This window comes from Nanorana parkeri, unplaced genomic scaffold (genome assembly GCF_000935625.1).
Source record: "Nanorana parkeri isolate BGI_ZX_2015 unplaced genomic scaffold, ASM93562v1 scaffold706, whole genome shotgun sequence".
In the NCBI taxonomy this organism is placed as follows: domain Eukaryota; kingdom Metazoa; phylum Chordata; class Amphibia; order Anura; family Dicroglossidae; genus Nanorana; species Nanorana parkeri.
In genome coordinates this window covers 13,337-22,518 of record NW_017306974.1, presented here as the reverse complement: position 1 = coordinate 22,518, position 9,182 = coordinate 13,337, and the positions used below count along the sequence as shown (strand labels likewise).

General features: G+C 44.8%; 4 non-coding genes across 4 annotated transcripts; 3 read left to right on the top strand and 1 right to left on the bottom strand.

The window, feature by feature from the left end:
- Positions 1 to 5,131: 5,131 nt before the first annotated feature.
- TRNAG-UCC lies at positions 5,132 to 5,203 on the top strand. Its single transcript has one exon. It is a non-coding gene; the product is annotated as a tRNA-Gly (tRNA).
- A 3,112-nt stretch (positions 5,204 to 8,315) lies between these two features.
- On the bottom strand, positions 8,316 to 8,388 carry TRNAK-CUU. Its single transcript has one exon. It is a non-coding gene; the product is annotated as a tRNA-Lys (tRNA).
- Positions 8,389 to 8,757: 369 nt separating this feature from the next.
- Positions 8,758 to 8,843, top strand: TRNAY-GUA. The gene is given in 2 exon segments: positions 8,758 to 8,794; positions 8,808 to 8,843. It is a non-coding gene; the product is annotated as a tRNA-Tyr (tRNA).
- Positions 8,844 to 8,999: 156 nt separating this feature from the next.
- TRNAN-GUU lies at positions 9,000 to 9,073 on the top strand. Its single transcript has one exon. It is a non-coding gene; the product is annotated as a tRNA-Asn (tRNA).
- Positions 9,074 to 9,182: the final 109 nt, after the last annotated feature.

Here is a 9,182-nt window from a genome sequence, read left to right as displayed (position 1 = left end):
TTCTGCAGTTGGTTATTTGGAAATGTGACTTTATAGAGTTCTATGCAGCTCTTCCACTTTTTGTCTATTTGGATTATGGTATGTGCTCTGATTGGCTGTAGTCTAATGCCAACATGTCAAACCTTCGATAAAAGGCTATGACCCATGTGTTCTCTACCATAGCATTTTTGAGTCCTGGAATGTTTGCTTTTTTTAGCTCCCACTAGTATGGCATTAATTGTTAAAGTGTATTTTCATGTTTACAGTCAAATTTGAGAAAACCCCTCTATGTGTTGTGTTCCCATTCACACGACATACCGAATAATAATTAAAAAAATATATATTTCTTACCTTTTTAGATATTCTGTTGCAGCAGGCTACCTGGCTGACTCCAAGTTTTTCTGGGCACCATCACAGTGAACTGTGCTTAGAGAAAGACTGTGGACAGTACATGTGTGGATTGTGTTTCTCTCATAAACAAACAATGCAGAAGCCAGGGTTGTAATCCTTTTTAACTCTTTGTTAGAACAGGTAGTGTTAAAATCTATTTTGCAAATTATAATTACATCATCACAGCTCCTCCTGGAGGGTAGGAGAAGAAAAATAAAGTTTTAGCAATTAAGAGCCATTTCACATGGGCTTTCCGATCAAGTCTGCCTGTCAGTTTTTCAGGCTGACCTAATTGAGAGCCCAATGATAGCCTATAGGCAGCCGGATCTAAAGGGATGAGTATCCATTAACATCTGGTTACCTCCGACTCTGTCCATGCCTGGAAAAACAAACAGATCAGAATTTCATTTCACCGGACCTGATGGTGTTGGATTGGGGGTAATCTGCTGTAAACGGACACATCTGTTTTGATCTCATTCCCCATAGACATAGGGTCCGATAATTTCCGTTTTTTTCCTCCAGCTCAAGATGGAGGAAAAAACTGGACGGACACGGATGTCACAACGGGGACATCCGTCCTGATAAGCAGGGAATCTGTGCATGGATCTCCACCTGATTAGACCGTGTGTCAAAGGCCTTTAAAGATATTTAAACTGTAAGGAGCGTTTTTTAACTTTTTCTTTTTTCTCGCTTATGCGCTGTGAATGAGAACATGTAACAAATATAAAACAGGTTGTGGAAACATAGTGATCAGTGGAGGGAGGTCTGGTCGGCTGCGCCCCTCTCAAATTAGTACAGAAAAACGTATAGGAAAAGGTTTGCACCTATCCCATAAAAATTGGGGGCTTTTAAACCAACATACCAAACCAAACAATGGAACAACAAATTTGTTACAGTTTAAATTTTTAATTTTACAAATTCATTTAAAAAAAAAAAACACATTTGATAAAACCAGTGGTTACTTATGCTGTTTTTTACAGCCAATTTTAAGGATTCTCCATATAGCTGCCACATTAAGGATGTATATTTTCGTTCAAAAACATTGGGGGGAATTTATCAAAACTGGAGCAGACAAAAACTGGAGCAGTTGTACATGGCAACCGATCAGCTGCTCTCTTCAGTTTGTTCAGTTAAGATTTGAAAATGAAAGAGAGAAGCTGATTGGTTGCCATGCACAGCTGCTCCAGTTTTTGTCTGCTTCGGTTTTGATAAATTCCTCTCATTGTGTTTAAAGGTCCTCGACGTGCTTTTCCCAATGGGCTTCCTCAGGAGGACAAATCCATCCAACTACAAAAAATATATATACATACCTATTCAGAATTGGATAACAATCAAAAAGTTGTATATTGTATATGTATAATGTTTTTGGCTTACTGTTTATATGTTCAAATTTAAAATAGGTGCTATCCCAACCTGGCTGAAAAAGTGAAAATACACTTTAAAGTTTAGTGAATTGAGATGAGGGTCTATTCATCTGTTTTTGGCAAAACAAGTTATGTACAGCCATGTTTAGGGGAGCTTTTTCAGGGATGTAGTTATAGTTCTTGTTGATGCCTGGAGGCTTGCTGTGATGCATCTATGCAGATGAATGTTAAATAAGACTGAATACTTGACTTTTATGATCTCACAAATAAACTTTAGCTGGCCAGTACACTTTTGCTTAGCAGTTTGCTTGAAGTGTTGCTGTACCTTTTATGTAAATTTGTTCCTTCAACCCCTTTGTAGTAGACAAAAAAATCAGACCTCGCTGCCCAGCACCACTGGCTTTTGGAGATGCCAGGCACTGTTTATTTTCAGTTTCCTCTGCACAGGCACATATACATGAGCCTAATTCTGCTCTCCGATCAATCTTTATGGAACTTGAATATGCATCTGCACAGCAGGAAAGAAAACAAAGTATACATTGGCCAGCAATGAAAATCAGGTAGTGTACTTCGCTACATCTGAGGTCTGATCCTTTTTTTTACATAAAGGTACAACTGTTCATTAATATAGATCTAAGCTTAATCGATAAAAATCTCATATAAGCTTTAACATTATATCAGTACTTGTTTTCAATCAGTTTAAATATTCAGAGTGAAAAATTGCACTTTTGTGTGATACATGTGACAAATTAAATGTCATCCAGTTAGGGTTTCAATCTACTTTAATGTTTGGACAACATGTTCTACTACTGTAACTGTACAATTCTGCTGCTTTGTCCAAATAATTTTGTAGAACCTCAGTGGCACAGAGGGAATTGATTTTTGCTAAAGGCTTCAAATGGTGTCACAATAAACACATTTTAAAACCTCCTGACTGTGAGTAGTGCCTTTTTTTTTTTATCTTAAAACAATCTGTAACATTGTTAAGGTCATCTGAAGTTCTTATAATAGTTATGTCTTGCCTCTGGGAGAATTTTGTGTGCTGTTATCCAATTGCATTTTCTCCCTGTCAAAACAGAAATGTCAGGCTGTGATACCACAGAGAGCGAGAGTGGTTATTTAGGAGCCTTGGCTGAGGGGTTCTTCATTAAGCAACACACAGCAATAAGGTACGGCAAGGATAGAGTACAGGTTCACTGGGCAGCAATCTTAGCCACAGGTTGGGTTGGCTTGGGTGAGGGAGATCCAGGCAGGGTGATCCCCAGAGTGAGGGGATTGCAGAGCCCTTCCAGAGGGAGATCGCTGGGTCCTGAGAGTAATAAAGGTCCAGGGTAACCTGGCCACAGTACACCAGGTAGCAGGCAGCACACAGCAGGGGCAAAGGATGAGGAGGGCAGAGTGGCACCGGAAAGAGGCTCCTGGGTCGAAGCAGGCAGTAGGAGCAGTCCTGGAGACCTGACTGCAGCTTTAGGTCCACACATGTCACAGGCAGCAAAGGGTCTACAGCGAGGGGACAAAGGGCCGTCTTGGTGTCCGGACAACAGTTCACAGCTAGTAAGGAACTTAAAGTCCCAGCAGTCCCCAATCACAGAATACGCACATCCAGAACTAGATGTCCCATCAGTTCTAATCTTCTACTTTCCTTCCAATGAGACCCTCCAGCCATGAGTCTCTCCTTGACTATCACTGTAGTTATCTCTGAATACTCAGACTCCTTTCTCTAAGCACACGGCTGTTCTATTGTACCTGGAGTTTTAGCAATCAGAGACCTACAGCCAAATTGCTGGTGCCATTTCATGGAGTCTTTGGGTTAGTCTTGAACAAATGTTCTTAGAGGTTATTGATTTCCAAAAACGTCTAATATTTTAAATCTAATATTTCTAATCTACGTTACAACCAACTCAAAGGCTGATCTGTCTTGTGTGTGATTTCAGGACTGATACCTGACTGTTATATTCCGATTTCAAAATCGCTCACACCGGAACGTGAGGTACAGGAATGCCCTCCGTTCCCTTTAGTGCATGCAGAACGCACTAGAGATGGTGTGACTGGGCCCCTACACCTGATACTTATGGTCTACTAGCAAGAGAATATAAGTGAAATAAGTCAAGTTAAAACAAATGAAGAGTGGAGATTGTGATTCTTTTAGCTTCCCAATGGTGTATAATCAGTGTTTCATTTTTCTGATTTGTTGGGTACCTTTTGCCGCAACAGCTGACTGTTCTCTTCAAGTGTGTCGATCGAGGAATCCCGCCGTTTGCATTGTATTCTGACAGCGGCCGCTATCAGAATACCCGAACAGAGCTGCCGGCTCTGATTGTGCGACGATTTTCTGACCAGCTCTTTCAATCAGCTGATCGAGGGATGTCGACTGAAAGAGTGCCGAAAGCGGCACACACTGTGCGAATTTTGGGCGGTCCCATAAAAACCATCCGAAATGTGCACAGTGTATGGGCACCCTTAGACAATAAATACTTAAGTCAGGATTCTGTCATGTACAGCATATCTTAAAGCAGGGGTAGGCACAAGTCTAATAAGGCATTGCAAAACTCCAACAGTCACAGGCATGACTCCCAAAGCCAGAGGCATGATGGGATTTATAGTTTCACCACAGCTGGAGTGCCAAGGTTGCCTTCCTTTTTAAAGAGTAGAAAATGAATCGCCACACTAAGGGCTGCAGCAGATATTCTTGTTTATTTAGACGGCCTCAGGAGTTCACACTGGAACTGCAATGAGCCAGATCGACATTCAAGGATTTTACAGTAGAGCCTGTGGTGAGCCATTTACCGTGAGCTGTATAAATAACTTAATTTAGTGTACACGTGGGCAACCTCGGCACTCCAGCTGTTGTGGAACTACAAATCCCATGATGCATTGCAATACTCTGACAGCCACAGATGTGATGGGATTTGTAGTTTTGCCTTGGGTTTTGCTAAGGTTGCCTACCCCTAGAGTGCAGGGTTTTGTATAGAGTGGGAAGGGTTAAAACCCCTGTCAGGTTTTATTGCTAATACGAGGATATTGGTTGGCCACTCCTTTATGGTACGTCATTTTCCACTGATCACAGTTGCACAGCTTTACTGGCTATTATGCAAAAAAAACAACAATAAATGCTAATTTTTTTCTTTTGAGGAAGTGTGCTTTCATTATTATTTTTTTTTGCAAAAGCTCAAAATTCCCCTAAATTATTTCGCTACCAGCGACGTATTCTTTACAGTGCTGGCAGCGTGCCCCTGTTAACAGATTCGTCTGGTTACTTGTGTAAAGCTAATTTACAGCTAGCGTTGGCACTGGTGAATTGCTATTGCACCAAGTTGGAATTGGAAGGTGTTGATGCCAGAATCAGTTTGAAGTTTGCTCTTGGCCACGCATTTCAGAGAACAAAGGCAGCCATACTTGCGTTGGTGGTATAGTGGTGAGCATAGCTGCCTTCCAAGCAGTTGACCTGGGTTCGATTCCCGGCCAACGCATCCCCAAGCTTTTGTGATGCAGCAAAACCCACTTTACAAAGCACTCCAGTGCTCCAGGCCTTTGAAAAAGGCAGCCAAGCTGTCTGGGCTTAGCCAAGGCAGCACCAATACTCCTCGCTGACGGAACAGGCTTTACCAGGGACGAGGATCACTTGCATTTTCACTTGCGGTTACCCAATATGGGCAGGGTGTCGAAAGCTTTGCCAACGCTCATTCAAGAGTTGATGGAAAGCCTTGAGTTTAAGGGGAGAGAGATAGTGAAAAGGACAAAAAGTTTCCTTCGGGCTGTATTTGAACCAGCGACCTAAGCATTGCCATGTTACTTCTACAGTCCTGTGCTCCTTCCAAGCAGTTGATCCCAGTTCCATTCCCAGCCAACGCATTCCCCAACCTTTTGGGGCATTCAAAGCCCCCTTTACAAAGCACCCCAGCGCTCCAGGGCTTTGGAAAATGCTGCCAAGATGTTTTGGCGCAGCCGCTGCAACTCCAATATTCCTTAGTGACAGAACAGGCTGCGGCCTTCAGACGGTTTAACTTAACCTAGGAATCTGTAAGCCTAGAGCATCTCTTCAGTCCTCCGTTCTTCCACCTGAGCCATTGAAGGAAACATATGATCCCCGCGAGAGACGTGTGACTTCTCGCATGCACAGCCAGCACTTATCCACTTTTTGTTACCCCTAGCCTTGGTCTTTCTGCGTCAAGATATTGGCTGATGCCACATCTGTCCGAAAGGGTCATCGCCTTGGCACATGTTATGAGGAAGAAATCAGGCATGATATAAAGCCCACCCACAGTGTCTCTCTCCAGTACACCCCTCTTAAGCACCCCCATGTCCAGTCCACTTTATTTATGGGGACCTCCTCTGTACTCCCACTCTTTGGTCGTAGGTGGAGGGTCGGGAGCAACGCGTTTCGAGGATACAACCTCTTTATCAAGCTCAATGGGAATAGTGTTCCCGTTGAGCTTGATAAAGAGGTTGTATCCCGGAAGTGTGGTCGTAGGTAGGTCAGTGTGGTCGTAGGTGGAGGGTCGGGAGCAACGCTTTTCGACGATACAACTTCTTTATCAAGCTCAACGGGAATAGTGTTCCCGTTGAGCTTGATTAAGAGGTTGTATCCTCGTAACGCGTTGCTCCCGACCCTCCACCTACGACCACACTGACCTGACCACTCTTCACCCTGTTAGCATCCCGACCAACCTCCATCCAACATCACAATCACGGCCCAGGCACAGGTCAAGTCTCGGTCCACATATAGATCGAGCCGCACCACCAACAGCTGCAGCCACAGCAGCCCAGCCAGACGATACTCTGCACACCGCCTGAACTTCCTATCAAAGCAGCGGGGTCACGGACGAAATTCTTGTGCCACTACCCGACCCCCCCGTCCACCCCTCTCATCTCTTCTCACCGTCGCTTTCCTCCTTGGGATGAGCAGCCCCAGGCAGCATACCAGTCTCCATTGAACATACACCTTGGACTCCACGATCCTCCCCACAGACCGGTCCACATCTGGTCCTGAGACCAACTTAAGTAAGTGCATTATCCCATTCTGTTTTCCCCCTCACAATGTCCAGCCCAGCCATATAGCCACTTTAGCTTTGGGCCCTCACGTTTGTCTTGTATCTGCCGCTGTTAGAAAAGAAAAAACAAAAACGGAAGTGCAAAAAAACGTTTAACATATTTTATTCATGTTATTTTGTGGTAAAGGCTCTTTGAATAGACATCCAAAAGCTGTGAGACTGCTGCCGGGCACTGCCATCTTGGATGTGATGTCAGCAGCCCCATCAGACTAACATTCTGTAGTATTTTTATTTTGGAAGTTTCTTTATTTTTTTTAACTTGGCTCTCCCCACTGTTTACATGGAGCAATGCGGAGAACGGAGCATAACAAATTGTGTGCCGTGCCGTGCTTTGTGGTAATACGCACAGTAACATGGGCCTTCTCTCAACTCAATGATGTGAAGACAGCCTAAGCTATTGTGTACAAACTAATCAATCTCAGGACTGACTCAGCACACTTCACCTCATCGTACCGGGAACACATGGTGCCTGCACGTGCATTTTATTTTGCCTTTGCCATGTGTCCCAATTGATTTTAATGGGTGCCATACATGTGACAAATGCAGGAAATACATGTGTCCTGTGTTTTTTTTCCAGCGTGTTTGTGCGCGTTATAACATGCATCCACATGTGTTTTCCCGGCTGCGTTTGAGGTGCCATGAAAAAGTAAGAGAGTTGCACAGTTCTGTGAACATGCATCAAAGCACGTGCTTGATGCGCCACGAAATGCAAAGTGGGAATGGGTTTTAAGGCTGCAGCTGGGGACTCCTGAGGCAAGAACCTACAAATTCTTGTGGTATGAACCCCAGGTGGGTCAATGCAGATGTGGCCGTTGTACTGGTTCAAGTGAATAACTAGCTGGCAGTGGCCGCATCTGTGAGCGGCAGCCCATGTGTAATTGTACATGAAGCGAATACCTGCGGATCGGGATAGATGATGGTCCCTGGACACAAGCTGTGCGCAATCTATCCAGTCCAGGGACAATCATCTACCCTGAACAGTGGAGAGCCAGTGACAGATGCAGCTGCTGTCAGCCTTGAACCGGTACAGTGGCCACATCTATACAGTACAGACCCATCTGGGGTTCCTGCTGCAATATTCTGTAGGTTATTGTCATTGGAATTCCCGGCCGCAGTGTGTGAATGGGACCTTTGTTGTTTGTTTACCCTTGGCAGTTCTGTGCTCCCATGATTAAAAATAAATGAACACATATCTAATGACGTGTTTTGTCTGGGGTTCACATGGCTATAGTGCTATCCATGGGCCAGGCCAGCGGAGCTAAATTCACACTTCACCTCAGGCAGTAGAAAGGCTAGGAACACCCCTGCCACAATACCTACAGAACTGATTTTTTTAACAGGCGGGGCCTCTATTTACCGACTCCTGGAATTGCTTCCAGTGCAGAGCTGACAATATTGACCTTTGATTGAGAGAGTGAGGAGATGAAGGAAATAGACGTGGTGTAAGCGAGCTGTGTATATGGAAAAAAAGAGAGTTTCTGGGCCCCTGCCAAGTTTTGTCATCACTGCAAGAAAAGATTGCATCCTCAAACGCCCAACGTGGGGCTCAAACCCACGACCCTGAGATTAAGAGTCTCATGCTCTACCGACTGAGCTAGCCAGGCCACTTTCCTTTCTGTTTCCATCCGGTTTGATTTTGCTGAAGCCAAAGTTGCTGTGCAGGGGTCAACTGGGGTGAGGCCCTGTGGGCTTGTCTAGGTTCTGGCCTACAGGCCACTGCCTTAGTCCAGGTGCTGAAGTGAAGCTGTGGGTCAGTTAGGTTGCTTTTCATAACCGATCCAGCCCCTTCCACACACTGGATGCCAAGATGGAGGTGTTGTATGAATGTCTTCCTGGAAACATGCATCAAGGCATGAGACCCTCTTCAGGCAGATGCGGCATCAGCCTAAATCTCGATGCAGAAAAAAAAACCTCATGTGTAAAGCTCTGGATTTGGGTGTGGGAAGCAGTGGGGCAACCAACACCAGCTGTTCCCTTCGATAGCTCAGTTGGTAGAGCGGAGGACTGTAGAAGTAAAGTGGTAATCCTTAGGTCGCTGGTTCAATTCCGGCTTGAAGCAAGCTTTTCTTCCTTTCCACCAACTCTATCCCCTTAAACTCAAGGCTTTCAATCAACTCTTGAATGAGCGTTGGCAAAGAGGCCGGTGAATTTTTCACTTATGTTTCCGGTCACCATTGCACCAAGCCGCTTTCTCTTAGCAGGAGCGTCGCGCTCTGTCTCTGTGGTGCAATCGGTTAGCGCGTTCGGCTGTTAACCAAAAGGTTGGTGGTTCAAGCCCAACCAGGGACGCTTACCTTTCATGCTTTCCATTGCCATGCCCGTGGCCAAGCCTAGCATCGACCTACCACTGCAAACCATGTGCTTTGCTTCTCCTCACATAGCCGACAACTGCGCATTA